Raw genomic sequence first — 15,498 nt, 5'->3', positions numbered from 1 at the left:
TCCTCATGCCCGGCCAGAAATATCCTTTGCTGACCCTCTGACGGGTTTTTCGGAAGCCTAGGTGGCCCGCGCTGGGTATGTCGTGATGCAGCCGCAGGATTTCCCCTCTCATAGAGGACAGAACAACGCTCCGACCCGTGTCGTGTGCCCTCTCCTTGAACCTTAGAATACCTTGCTGATCCAGACAATATCGGCCACCTTCCTTTCCCTCAGAGTTCTCAAACCTATCTACAATTTTCCTAATTGTTGGGTCCCTCCTCTGCTCATCGTGTAGATGAGCCCTCTCCACCGAGGGGAAAAACTCGGTTACGCGAATTACGGCAGAGCGGCTGAGCGCATCAGCGCTCTGATTTGTCTTCCCCGGGCGATGAAGGACTTGAAAGCTATATTCCAGTAGCAACAGGTTCCAACGAGCCAATCTAGAGCTCGGGTCTCTAACATTCATTAGCCACTTCAGCGGTTGACAGTCAGTAATAATTTTGAAATGTCGTCCGAAGAGGTAACAACGAAAGTGGCGCACTACCCACACCACTGCTAGGCATTCTTGCTCGGTCGCACCGTAGTTCTGCTCAGCCGCGTTAAGCTGTCTACTCGCGTAGGCTATCAGATGTTCCTCGCCGTCGTGTATCTGCGACAAGACTGCGCCGAGGGCATGCTTCGATGCATCAGTGGCTAGTATGAATGGTTGGCTGAAATCTGGGAAGCGAAGAACAGGTGCTTCCACAAGTTTGTCCTTTAGTTCCTGAAAAGCTCTGCAAGCCTGAGAAGACCACAGAAAAGGTTGTTTGCTCGTTAGTGCTGTCAGTGGCTTGGCTACCGCAGCGAAATTGGGAATGTGACACCTGTAATAGGTGGCAAGACCAAGGACCTGGCGGACTTCGGTTTTGCTCTTCGGTCGCGGAAAACTCCTCACGCACTCCAACTTCTCTGGATCATGCCGGTCACCTGTGGCCGAAACAACATGTCCCAGGTACTTAACCTGAGGTTTCAAGAACTGGCACCTGGCCGGTTTCAGCTTAAGGCTCGCCTCGCTAATAAGACTGAACACCTGCTTCACATCCCGCAAGTGGCTCTCAAAGGACTCGCTGTAAATAATGATGTCATCGAGGTACACATGACAAAGCTTGCCCAGTAGCCCAGCGAGTATGACGTCAGCCGTTCGCTGCCATACTGCCGCGCTGTTTACTAGTCTTATTGGCATACGGTTCCATTCGTAGTGCCCGAAAGGAGTGTTGAAAGCTGTTTTTTCTTTGTCTCGGGGATCCATCTCTATCTGCCAGTATCCACTCATGTCCACAACAGTGAAATACTTCGCTTTCCCAAGCTGCGACAGGGTTTCGTGGATGTTTGGTAACGGATAGGGGTCCACCCTAGTGACCTTATTAAGGTCTCTATAGTCCACCACGAAACGGTAGCTTCCATCGGGCTTCGCCACCAGTAAGGCTGGTGCGCCCCATGGTGACGTAGAATGCTCGATGATGCCGGCCCCAAGCAAGTCTTCCATCTGTGTTTCCATCTTCTCCCTTTTTGCGAAAGGGATCCTATAGGCTCGCCGGTAGACAGGGGGAGCGTCCCCAGTGGGTATCCGCTGCTTAATGGCCTGGCAAAGCCCGAGGTCGGTTGTGCTGGTTGAGAATATTGAGCTACTCTCCAAAATTAGACTTTCGATCTCGCTCCTCTGCGGTTCCCCAATGTGCGAGAGCTCAAGCATCCTCAGCAGATTATGCCGCGCACCTGCTGTTTCATTAGAGTTAACGTTTAGAATCGGCTCGTCCACCTCCACGTCTATCAAATCCCCGAGTAGCTTGTTTTTCCCGAGGCGTATGTTCTGAAGGGTTAGGTTGGCCACCCTGACGGGGATAGGCTCAACTTCGCGTGTTGTAATTAGGGCGGGCGCTCCCACAAGTCAATTTACCTCCAGTCGAGACACCTCTATCACCCTCATCTGTCCGCTTGATACGGGCGACAAAGGTCTACAGGCCAGAAAGCACTCACTCATCGCCGGAAGCACCGTAGGCTCGATCAGCGCGATGGATATGCTCCCTTCGGGCCCACCGCACGCGTTATCCCGTATCGCGGGCCCATCGCGCGCCCAGTTATCGATCGGGATATAAGCTCCGGCTACCCGAATCATGCCCTGGCTGAACAACATGTCGATCCGTTGGTCTCTTAAGATGTCCTGTCCGATGATGCCGGCCACAGGCAGCATGACACTGTCGTCGCACACACAAAAAAACTGCTAATGAACGAGTGGCTTCCAAGTGCCAAGGGTATGCGGTAGACTCCGAACGTGCCTATGCGGTCTCCGGTGATGCTGATAAGGGTTACCCGGCTCTCGCACCTTTCGAACACGTCCTCCCAGTTTGAGTTTATACCCGTCAGTGCGCTGCGCTTTAACAGGTTGACTTTGGAACCTGTGTCCACGAGACGCTTCACAGAGCTGCCTGCCACCTTGATCTCGACTATCGTACTCGTCTCCCGGCACAGATTCACCACTGCTTCGCACTGCCCCCGTTCGCCCAGGTTCACGACGGAGACCGTACTCAGTTTCCCTGCATCTTTGCTGCCGTCTGGTCCTCATCGCGACGGTTATTAAACTGGGTCCTCGACCTTGCCTGGAGCAGCGGGCCTCTGACGTGTCCGACAGAAGCGAGCGAAATGTCCCGGCCTGCCGCAAGAAAAGCAAACGCCGAAGTTATCGCGCTGGCGAGGCTCCCCATTCAATTCGGGCTAGTTGCGCATTCGGAGGCTTTCCTCTAGGAGTCTTTCTAGGCATTCCAAACGCAAGCCGAGTCCGCCCTGCTCCCCCGAATCTTCAAGCTGCCTGACAGCCGCAGCGCGTGTACGGGAAGTCTTCTCAATTTCGTCCTCCCTGGCCGCCACTTCCACAGCGTCAGAAACGTTTTGGGGGTCTCGCGACAGAGCGAACCGCCGGACTGGGTCACGAAGGCCAGTAAGGAACTGGGAGAGTTGTTCATTTAGTATCTCGTGCCTAGCACTTTTCTTCGACGTGTCCTCGCCATCAACGTTCCTCAAGGTCTCTGTCCCGAGTCTCTTCAAACAGCACGCGAAAGAGCGTACATCTTCACTAAAGTTCTGGCGCGCGTTCAAGAACTTTTCAGCTTTTGTGCTCGCCGGTTCGTTATCAAAACTCTTCGATGCGAGCGCTTTGAAATATTTGTAAGCGGCAGCGCTAGCCACCTCCTCATCTCTCCATGCAAAATCCTGAGCCGCCGCGACCATTTTGCACCGCGCCATCCCAATCGTTTGTTTTTCCTGCCATCCTCCCAAGTTCGCCACCTGTTCTAAAATTTGAAGAAAGTTCCTGATTTTGGGACCCGTGTCGTCCCCTGTGAACGTCGGAATCAGACCGCCCAGCATTAGTGCACTAGCTCCCAACGTTCCGTCGTGAGCATTATGTGATTGCGGTAACGACATGTTGGCCCCTTTCTCCTCAGGTGCAAGGGTAAATGGTCTCGCACCAAAACTTCAGCAAGATCCCACCGCTGCCACCACTTGTGACGTTCCCACCTGTCGGGGGTCAGTCACAGAATCTTCGGGTCCCGCTGAAGCGAGGAGAAATGAGCCAACAAGGCGGTAACCAGGCAAAACAATATTTATTCTTCTCTGCCTGAAGGCGAAACTGGCGGTCCGCTCACCGCTGACTTTCAGGAGCCTCTGGTTGTAGGTCTGGCAGATCGGGGCTCCACTCCAATCGTCTCGCGTCGGCGGGCCGCGGCTGCTTCAGCTCTCCCGGGGTCTGCCTGTCTTCCCGGCGTCTCTCGGCTGGCGGTGCTGTGACGGGTCGAGGCCACAGGACTCTTGGGCGTTTCGGCTGGCGGTCAGTTTGCTACGGACGCTGAAGTCCGGCTTCGCTGACTATAGACCAGCACGATATCTTGCGTCCGTTCGCCTCGCCCGTCTCTGCTCGACTTCTTTCCCCGCCAAACTTCTAGGAATCCGCGGCTGTTTCGACGGGAAGGCCGATGGCGCCGTTGGGGATGGGTCGAAGGGGATCAGGTGTCCCTCGGTGGGCGACGCTTCTCTGCAGTCAGTCCGTCTGGTGCCAGCCGCCGACCTCCTCCGCCACCTCGAGCCATTACGCAGCCCGTCGTGTCCGCTGCTAGTAAGGTCGCCTGTCGGCCTGCACACACAAACGCACAAACGAACCCGTCTTCGCGCGCCGGTGGGGGGGGGGGGGGAGCACGGCGCAAACTGCAGGGAAGACTGCGGTTGCGTAAGGCACATCGCGCAGCCTCTCCTCTTTAGCCGTCTGGTGGTCTTTGCACATCTGTCTTCTGCATCGCCCGCCGCATTCCCCACCACCGTCTTCGCCGACATGTCTGGGTCGATAAATTTGAAGGCAGGGAAATTGTCTTGGGCACTGGTCGCCTGGTTAGTTCTTTTCAGCAATGCCGGGGCCCCCCGTTTGCGGCCCTTCACAGTCCTAAGCGAGCATGCGGGAGGAAGTCCGTCTCCTATCGAGCTCCGGCCTCCACTGCCGCCCCGCTCAGAGCTCGCGGCCGTCACAGGGTTTCTTCCCAAAAGCAATCATTCTTTCGGCACTCACAGATTCCCAACGTCACTTTCCCTCAGATTTCTGAGAATGGATGTATCGCAGACGGGGCTGGGACGCCGACGCGTCTGGGCCTCGGTCCGCCATGTCAGGAAACGCATTCCCGCTGAGAAGCGTAAATTTACGACCAGTGGCTCCGAGGTTCAGCAAAGAAAAGCGCGAACCCAGCCACCTAACTAACACGCGGGGTGTGGTTCGCCGAAGGCGTTCGGAGACCCGTGCCTTAAATGATGCGCGAAGCGCCGTCTATGGAGACACATGGTGCCTCCCATGTCAGTGCGAGAACAAGACCCGGCACACTCACGCTCTCTCTACGCAAAGTCGGAGTTGACCCGCGTTAACAAACACATCGAAAGCCGGGTGATGAACGCGCGGACCGTGTCGCCTAAGGGGCCCGGCCTCCGCTCGGACCGACAAACAAAAGACAAAGCGAAGTTCCCCCGCGGAGGCGCGCGGCCTCTCGGCCACGCGGCTCGGGGGTGCAACTGTACAGAACGCGACTGCGAACCACAAACCAAAGACAAACAAAAGTTTTCCCCGAAGACGCCTGGCGTCTTGGCGACGCGGCCTCGGGGGTGCAATTGCAAAAAAAAAACATACAAGCAAAAGAGACGCGAACAAGCTGAAGCGCATGACGACCTTACACGCCCCTTCTAAGATCGTTGCAACAGCCTCACTGGTTGTTGCACACGATACGTAATATAACTAAAGGTCGTCGTTAACGCTGCCCTAATGCCCAGAATGTAACTGTTATACAGAAACAATATGGTGTCGCGTTACATAATACACAAAAACAGTCGCCACATGCGAGGCGTACAAAATGACACCATGCAGACACATCTCACGAAAACAGCCCCTGAAGTGGTCCCTATGCTTGCCCTCGGAAACCACACGTGGCGACAGCTATTTCTGGTGTTCAGCTCGAGACTCCGTCCCCGCGCGAACGAGGCAACTGCGACAGTGCGTCAGCATTCGCGTGAGCGGTTCCTTTCCTGTGAGTCACCGTCACGTTGTATCGCTGCAGGGCCAACGCCCATCGAGCTAGCTTGCGCCGGCTGGCTGGCTGGAGGTGAGATAGGCAAGGGGGTTGTGGTCGGACAAGACATGCACGCGTGCTCCGTATACCCACGTGTCAAACCGACGGAGCACCCAGATAACAGCAAAGGCCTCCCGCTCGATGGTTGCCCATCTCATCTGCGTTTCGTTGAACCGGTGGCTCGCAAACGATATGGGCAGTTCCCTGCCCGAGTCACTCATTTGCGCCAAGCAGGCTCCCGCTGCAAACGCAGACGCGTCCGCGAATAGCCAATACGGCTCCTCAGGGTCGGTAGTCGAGGGCATCGTCGCCGTGCAAAGTGCCGCCTTTAGTTTACTGAAAGCCTCGTCTGCGTCTTGATTCCAGGGAATACAATTCGGCACTTTCTTTCCCGTAAGCGCGGTGAGGGGCCTAGCGATTTCCGCGTAGCTTTCGACGTAATCTCTGTAGTAACCGCAGAGCCCTAGTGCACTCCTCAGGTCGCGTTTTGTGCGAGGTATCGCCAAGGTATAGCATACTCTTGGTGTAGTCTCAGCAGATCGTTCCTGGCTCTTTGAAATGTTGCGGCGGCGTTTTTCAATCCAAACGGCATGACGCGCCATGCGAACTGTCCGATATGGGTAACAAAGGCTGTTTTCTCCTGGCTTTCTTCGGCTAGTGGGATCTGCCAATACCCTCATTTGAGGTCTATTAAGGTAATGAATTCCGCACCACCTACGCGAAAGATTAGTTCCTGTTGACGTGCCATAGGGAAAGCGTCGTCTACGGTTGCCGCGTTGAAGGCCTTGTAGTCGACACAAAGGCTGAGTGAGCCATCCTTCTTAGTGACGCACACGACGGGGTGGGCGAACGCACTCGATGCTCGGTATATTAGCCCTAAATCAAGGAGCTCATATACCTGTCTAGCTGCCTCCTTCTTAAGGAGCTCTGGCACGCGATACGCATAGCACTTTTTCGGGCTGTAGCCCTCCCTAAGTTCTATCTTATGTTCTCCGTTGCGCGCCTTTCCTGGCAGCCCCTGAAACACATCCTCGTATGAATCAAACAGCTCGCGTATCTGCCGATCTCTGGCTGCAGTCAAATGCTGCGTCGCGCTGGCGGGCAGACCGCCACTGAGCTGCTCTACAGGCCGCGTGAGTGGTGTGATAGGGACTCGGTCTGTTGTTCGGCGGTCGGACCTCAATTGGCACCCATGACAGGCCCCACAATGCTCGTTGATATCCTCATTGACTCCTGGCCAGTAGAAGCTCATCTTAATTGTTTGCCGTTTTCCTCTTCCCGAGGTGCCCTCCCCACGGGGACTCATGCGCCAGAATCATTACTTCCCTTCTCCTTTCCCTCGGCAGCACTAGCTGCTCGTAGAGTACGCCGGCAATTTTGTCTTTGTGATAGAGCAGCCCGTCCCGCACGAACATCCCGTGACTGCCCGCTTTGCCCTGTCGCCAGGCGTCGGCCAGGCTCTCGTCCGACTGCTGCACATCGCGGAATACCTCATTCTCTTGCGCTCTTGTTTCCTCGGGACACATCTCGCTCGCGGCCACGAGTACCTCCTCCGTTGTATGGTATGCCTCGGCGTTTGCCGGTGACTGAGGTTCCTCCTCCCCCCAGCCATCTGCGGCCCGTGCTTCGGCCACCTCCATTCTCTGGCACGGGATCTCGTAAGAGTTGCTGCGCGCCTGTTCTAGCATGTGCCAAGCCTCGGCGGAGAGCAAGCAGTCAGCTTCTTTGGACGCCAGCTCCTTCGTCACGGCGCATAGCAGTGGCGCTCTCTAACATGCCGATCCCGGCCTGCAGCTATGCTGAGTGGCACCCGAGTTAGTGTCGCTACCACTCTAGCACCAAACGCGGCAACAAGCGTGATGTTTCCTACCTCCTCCATCAGGTTACTGGGTATAGCGCCCTCTTTAATCACAGTTATTTCTGCGCCGGTGTCAATTAGCGCCCTGAGAACTGCCTCGCCGCATCTCAAGTCGACGTACTCCAGAGAGGCCAGTCCTTTCGTATTCATGGGCACCGCACTGGACTGAATGTCCACGGTAGCCCTCTGCCCGGGTGTATCTATGCCTACGTCTCCGTAGCTGTCAGCGGCGCTATCTTTGCCTTCAGCTACCCTGTTTACACGTTTCTTCTGCGTGTTCCCATTTCCCTGGTTTTTAGGGCACGACCGGGCAAAATGTGGGCTATTGCAAATAAAGCATGCCGAGGGCCTCGAATCATGCCGCTTTTCCCGCGAAGCTGGAACCGAGTTTAGAAAAGGTGCTGGTTGGTGGGCCTTTTGGCAGCCAATATTTGCTTCCTTCCCGAGCCTTTACCCTCACAGTCCTCGAACGCCTCCACTAGCTTCGCTATTTCGTGAGGCTTCACCCAGCTGTCTGCTTCCTCTCGCTTGACATATTTGTATGCCTCGGTGCTCAACGCCTGCTTCATCTGATCTGCCACGTTCAGGGAAACTAGGTCCTCGAGCGTCTTAATTCCCCGCGCCGACATGTAAAAAGCATGGTAGCTCTCAATGCGCGACGCGAAGTGTTGCCAGGTCTCGTTTCGCCCTGGCAGGGCACTACGGAACTGCCTGAGGTAGTCGCCTGGGGACAGTCGGAGCTCGGAAAGAATGGTCTGTTTTACCCGATCGTAGCTGTCGAGCTCTTCGGTAGAGAGTTTTGAGAAAAGGTGCGGGATTCTTACGCTTACTAGAGGCAAAAGTAAATGGCTCTTAACCTCGTCCGGCACCTTATAGGAGCGAAAAAAGCCCTCGACTCCCTCAAGCCATACCGGCACTTCTGGATCCGTCGGAATGGGAGTCAGCAAGCTCTTTAGACGTTTAGCGAAATACACTAATGTTTCTTCGCGCGTCTGCCGCCCACCCGCCTGCGAGCCCTGTGGTGAACCGGTTTGCAGCTCCAACTGCCGGGTTCTTTCTCGCTCGATAAGCAGCGTGGTTTTCCTCATCTCCAGCTCCATCTCCAGCCGCCGCATGGCCGCATTTGAATCTGCGGCATCACCTGCCCCGTTCGCTGCTCCCGTCGCACTTTCTGTTCCCGGCACTTGATCCATACTCGAATCTGTGCTGTGACTCTCAGTCTCCTCTGTACTCATTTTTGCCACAACTGCACCGCTACGCAGTATCATGCAAAAGGCGCGTGACTCGCCTTGACGCCTTAATTCCGCGTCAGTGGGCTCCGAGGACCAGCAGAACCACTCACCTTACTACAGGAGTAGCATGCCCTGTCGTCCCCGACACCCGCGTCTGATGCGCTTGCGTCTCGCTCTCAGGTCGATTTTTGGCACAGTCCCCGTCCTTTGCCGTCCGTAGCTCTCGTTGCTTTCCGTTGCCGCCGCTTGATGTGAGGCTCGGCAACCGTGAAAGTACACCGCTAGTCCGTCAGCGGCCAATGTGCCTCTTGTGGTATGGTGGCACCGCTGTTCGATCCGTTGAGTTGGAACTCTGCGGCTGCTGTAACGCTAGTCCGTCAGCGCTGATGTGTCGATCCGTTGGCACACAAAGAGCCGGTTGTTCCGTCCGTCGACCGCTGCTCTAGGAGTCGACCGACTGCTGCGAAGTCGGTCGCTAGGCACTGGTCTGCCTTTCCGTTGACGCGTTCAGCACCGCTGGCTCGGTCCGTTGGCCGCAATGCTGGACGACTTTTGCTGCTGTCCTCTTCCGGCGGAGACGTTTCTCACGCACGGTCCATCGGCCCGGTCGTCTTCGTTCTCGAAAGGTTTCAAGGTCGCCGACGTCTCAAAGAAAACGGTGATCCTGTCGCAGGCTGCGCCAGTAAAGATTTTTTTTACTCTTCTTTCTTGCTCTCCTTGGCTTTCTTCTCTCTCTTCTTCTTCGTAGGTCCCGTTTTCCTGCTTCGCCAAATAAACCTCACGAATTGGCCGGATTAACTGAGACAACTCATTTAATTATACACTTGATGACAACAATAAAAAATACAGCGCAGTTAAAATGATGACAGCAGCATAGATGCAGAATAACTGAGCTGGGCCGCCCTTGGACTTAGGACAGTCCGTCGTCCTAAGCGAGCATGCGGGATGAAGTCCGTCTCCTACGGAGCTCCGGCCTCCACTGCCGCCCCGCTCAGAGCTCGCGGCCGTCACAGGGTTTCTTCCCAAAAGCTATCATTCTTTCGGCACTCCCACATTCCCAACGTCACTTTCCCCCGGATTTCTGATAATGGATGTATCGCAGACGGGGCTGGGACGCCGACGCGTATGGGCCTCGGTCCGCCATGTTAGGAAACCCATACCCGCTGAGAAGCGTAAATTTACGACCAGTGGCTCCGAGGTTCAGCAAAGAAAAGCGCGAACCCAGCCACCTAACTAACACTGAAGGCGTTCGGAGACCCGTGCCCTAATGATGCGCGAAGCGTCGTCTATGGAGACACATGGTGCCTCCCATGTCAGTGCGAGAACAAGACCCGGCACACTCACGCTCTCTCTACGCAAAGTCGGAGTTGACCCGCGTTAACAAACACATCGAAAGCCGGGTGATGAACGCGCGGACCGTGTCGCCTAAGGGGCCCGGCCTCCGCTCGGACCGACAAACAAAAGACAAAGCGAAGTTCCCCCGCGGAGGCGCGCGGCCTCTCGGCCACGCGGCTCGGGGGTGCAACTGTACAGAACGCGACTGCGAACCACAAACCAAAGACAAACAAAAGTTTTCCCCAAAGACGCCTGGCGTCTTGGCGACGCGGCTTCGGGGGAGCAAATGCAAAAAAAAAAAAAAATAAAAAACAAGACATACAAGCAAAAGAGACGCGAACAAGCTGAAGCGCATGACCACCTTACAGTAGCTGTGCGGCAAGCTTGCTGATGCACTGAAAGGCATACTGGTGACCACTGTTGGTGTGTGCACTTCATATCTTGCCACTGGAGGCTTTCAAGCTCATGTAAGAAAAGTAATTTACAAATGCTGGAATGTGGCTACCAGTGGCAAAGGGCATCATATCACACAGGGGCTCACGCTCTAACCCAGGGTAATGGCACTGCCCGTAGCAAGAGTGGCTGCGACAACTCGCCACACCAGCATGGTGAGTCATTGCAGCCACAGCTGCCAGATGGTGTAGGGCTTACTGGCGGTGGTGCTGCTGTTGCCGCTGCTGCTGTCGCCGCATCACCTGCAGGTGTGCTTGCCTCTGCGGGCAGGTTGTGCCAAAGAGGCCAATGATACGGTCTCGCTTTGCTCTACCACGCAGATAGGTCATGCGGGATCGTGTCCCCGCTAAGTACCCGGCAAGCAGAGGTAGCCCATTGTTGTCAGGGTCATCAGTAGTGTCGTCTTCGTCTGCAGCCAGGGCTTCTTCAAGACAGATGTTGTGCAACGCTGCAATGATGACCACCGCCCGCTCCGGCTCGTAGCGGAGTGTCCGGTACCTTAGAAGGCACCGGAAGCGGCTTTTGAGAACACCAATGCAGCGTTCCACAACACATCGCATTGAGGCATGTGCTGCGTTGTACTGCCCTTCTGCAGTGTTTGAACCAGGATGCCCTGACACTGGTGTGAGCAGCCACGGCTCCAGTGGATATCCACTGTCTCCTGCACGACCAAAATTTGCAGTGAAGTGTGTTGTTGCCTCTGTAATAAATGATTCATACCAAGCAGCTCAAAACCAGTATGCTGAACCAGAATTCATAGGCATGCAGAAGATTCATGACTAAGGGGTACCTCTGTAAGCACAGCCTTCTAGGTTAGTGATGTACTGTGATATCCTGCACGACAATAACGATGTGCACACCTCTTTTGCCTTGGTGTTTTACGCTTGAAATACGATTCACTTTATAACAATGTTTCTTGTGCATCTGCACCAGCAGTAACAGTAAATACACAAAAATAAATATGATACCTCATACTGTTGCATGTCATCCATGTTATAACCCGCCTCATTTAGGTATGAGCCACTGCTGCAGCTTAATACGCGCTGTCGAAGTGGCCCGATGATCAATAGGCTGCTTACGCAGAAGAAACTCTCCATCCTCCAGCAGCCCGTGCTCCACCTTCCGACGCAGCCGTGAGTAGCGCCAAGAGAAGGCATCGTGACAAGACCCCGGGCAGCGAGGGTCGACCGCAAGGATCTTTATGTTTGCGTCGCAGATCTGCGAGAAACACATGCAGACAATCTTGGACGTGAACTTCCATTGTCGAGGTCGCGGCTTTCGAACCCATGCGGTCAGAAAACCAGTCTACTCACGATCATGGTGTTCATCGCGTAGTATCCTTTGCGGCTCCAGAATGCTGCCCGGTTTGCTGGGTCTCCCCGCGACGCTTTTATGGCAATCAGCGTGCCGTCGACGCAGCCGACGACGCCGGGGATGGTGCCGCGGGGAAGGAAGGTCGCCTTCGCTGCCGCTTTTTGCTCGGGGTGCGCCGGGAAACGCACCCATCTCTTCTGTGCGCCGACTTTGCAGATGGCCTCAGCCACACGCCGCACGCACTTGCTCACCGTCGGTTGTGCGAAGCCGACGGTCTGCTCGTTGCCGACACACACTTGAAAGCCCCCGGAGGCAAAAAACGGAGAGCGCACAGCACCTGCCGCCGCACCGACAAAGCGCTCGTCCGTACGCCTCGCAGTTCGTCTGCAAGTTCGCCACACAACCACTCCACTTTCTCCTTATCGAGCCAAATAACCGACGGAACAGCTCGTCCGGCAAGTCATACGCGTCCTCGTACACCGTCCTTCGTCGTTGCTGGCGCCGACGTTGCCGCCTCCGCCACCAATAAATAGCAGACGCCGCCGCCGCCACTTTCCCTCTAAAACTATTTAGACCGAATCTTCGCGGTTGCAAAATAGTATAAAACCGCGGGCATAGTTAGGTGTGGAACGTCATACGTTTTTTCTTGTCCGTGACGCCATTCAGCTTCCCAAGACGCAACTTTTCAAAATGGCGGCGGCGACCAATAGGAGTGGTGTTGGGATTCAGGTAGCGTGACTGGGCCGGAGAAGAGACGAGGACGATCGGAGGAAGAAAACTGGGAAAACTTTATACAAGGACTATTTACATTATGTACAAGCACGGGCAACTCAGAGTGCTTCTCAGTAAACAGAGCTTCTTAGGAGTCCGGAGTCTCTGATACCTCTCAAGAAGGGGGCTCACTCTGGCATCAAACCAGCAGCTCCTTAAATACTCTTCGTATTCCCCAGATCCCTAGCTGGGGAATACAGTTCGAAGAATGATGTCCAGTCACACGATGGCACTGATGGTACCACCCACGGCAGGGCGGTCCTGATGTTTCTTCGCAGCTCGGTCGAGGGAAAGGGAACAGGACCCGGTCACGTTGTCGTCCCCGCAACTTCCAGGTGGCCGCGCACTTGCGTCCGGAGGGCACCTGCATGACACAGGAATGCAGACTGTCTCCCGCAGTTGTCGAAAGAGCTTGCACTGGTGACCGGAACGCGGAAGCTCTGTCGCAGGTGCGGCACTCGGGCAATTGTTCAAATCCAGCGTGACTGAAGGGGACCACACTGATACCGAGCTTCGTCGTGGCGAGGACCGGAACGAATATGCTTATGGTCGTCGCTGGCATTCCTGTTGAACGCTATCGTCGCTATGGGGACGCTATCGTCGCTGCTTCCGGCATTCCTGTTCGAACACGTGAGGACGCTATTGCATTCGTTCTCTCTGGCATTCCTGCAGTCACGTCTCTCCCAGAGGGCTCACCCACCCTCGCGGTGGTCTTCAGTGAATCCTCCCCATGCCCCACTTCGCCGAATTCCACAGCAGGAAGGAAGCGCGAGCACAACAGCGGACATTTTAGAGCGCTCTCAATTACAGAGCGGTCGGAGCGAGTTCCGTAATCCGGGCCCTGGAAGCATCTAAATGCAGTGAGTAATAAGACTAGGCTGGAACAAAGGTTTATATTTACAGATCAGAGTATTCGACTAAAAGGGGATGAAGCGATAAAACACATAGGAACAAGGATGACAGAAAAAGTTAAAGAAAGAAATGTTGCACATAATTTATCGAAGGAGGATAGACCGGTTACTGCAATAGCTTCACTTGAGCAAAGAGAGTGGGAAAGACAGAGAAGATTCCTAGTGGCACATCAACAAGACCAGGTGGTATTCCGATTATGTTAATAAAGAAGCTAGGACCAAAATCCAAGCAAACATTAATACAGGTAGTGAATAAAATGATAGTGGATGGGAAAGTTCCCGATGAATGGCGATTAAGTAGAGTGAACATGATATATAAGGGAAAGGGGGACAAAGCTGACGTAAGTAACTACCGTCCCATAACAGTGACATCTGTGGTTTACAGGGTTGTGATGCAGATTATAAAGGACAGATTACAGGGTTGGGTGGAGAACGAGGGGGTGCTTGAGGAGCTACAAAATTGGTTCCTGAAATAAAGGAGGTTGGAGGACAATCTGTTTTCATTGACGCAGTGTATAGAGATTGCTGAAAAGGAACACAGGCACCTATAGATACAGCGGGGGCTTAGGCAAGGATGCCCTCTGTCTCCTTTCTTGTTCATTTAGTAGAGTGGAGAGCTGGGCGAGTCGGTACATGATTGAAGAAGGAAACCAGCGCAAAAGACGAAGACACAGGAACAAGGAACCACCGGACGACGCTTCTTGTTCATGTTGTACCTGCAACGGTTGGAGACCAATCTAGAGAGGAGCGGACTTGGCTTAAACCTTTCTTTTTTCAAGCAAGGCAAATTGATTAAACAGTAATTACCGGGACTAATATACGCCGATGATATAGTACTAATGGCTGATAACAAGGAAGATTTACGGAAGTTGATAGACATATGTGGTACAGAGGGAGATAGATTAGGTTTCAAGTTTAGTAAGGAAAAATCTGCAGCCATGATATTTAATGATGAGGTCAGTGAGCATAGAATACAGGAGTTCATGCTAGAAGCAGTGGATGAGTACTAGCATCTTGGGGTGTGGATAAATAACGGTGCAGAGTATCTGACAGAGCATGAAAAATTTGAAATGAACAAATCTAGTAGGAATGCAGCTGTCATGAAAAATAGGGCACTATGGAATTACAATAGGTATGAAGTGGTAAGAGGGATCTGGAAAGGGGTGATGGTTCCTAGCCTGACCTTAGGTATTTAGGTAATGCGGTCCTGTGCATGAGACCAGATGTTCAAGCAAGGTTAGAAATTAAACATTGTGGCGTAGGGAGGCTAGTTTTGGGAGCACATGGCAATACACCAAATCAGGGGGTGCTGGGTGATATGGGATGGGCGTCGTTCGAGAGCAGAGAAGCTAGCAGTAAGATAGCATTTGAGGAGCGATTGAGAAAAATGGAGGAAAAGCAGTGGGCTAGGAAAGTTTTCAGGTACCTGTACATAAGGAATGTTGACACGAAATGGAGAAAGCGAACTAGAAAATTGACAAGCAAATATCTGAACAGCAGTAGGGGGCAAATGAGGAATTATCGGCTAAGAAAAAGGTTAAAGAAACAGAGAGAGCTCTGTGGAAAACAGAATGCTGACGAAATCAGCACTGGGAACATACAGGATTTTTAAGCAAGAAATTGCCAAAGAAAATAACTATGATAATTGTAGGGGAAGCTCTTTGTTGTTTGAGGGCAGGACGGGAGTTTTGCGGACTAAGACATATAGAGTCAGGTGCCACGAGATAGACACGTTGTCCGTTGCGTGTGGAGAGGAGGAGGAAACGGCTGAACATTTGATACTTTTCTGTAAAGGGCTTCAACCTACAGTGGAAGGCAGCGGGGCTGATTTATCCAAGGTATTGGGGTTTAAGGACAGTGAAGGGAAAGTAGATTTTAAGCGGATAGAAGTAACCAAGCGAAGGTTATCTGATTGGTGGCTAAAATCAAGAGAACAGTAAAATTTCATAAGTCATGGCTAGGCGGCTTGAGCCACCGCCCGATTTAAAGCGTTCAGCCGTATCCATCCATCC

This window comes from Amblyomma americanum, chromosome 1 (genome assembly GCF_052857255.1).
Source record: "Amblyomma americanum isolate KBUSLIRL-KWMA chromosome 1, ASM5285725v1, whole genome shotgun sequence".
In the NCBI taxonomy this organism is placed as follows: domain Eukaryota; kingdom Metazoa; phylum Arthropoda; class Arachnida; order Ixodida; family Ixodidae; genus Amblyomma; species Amblyomma americanum.
Note: the sequence above shows the minus strand (reverse complement) of the source record.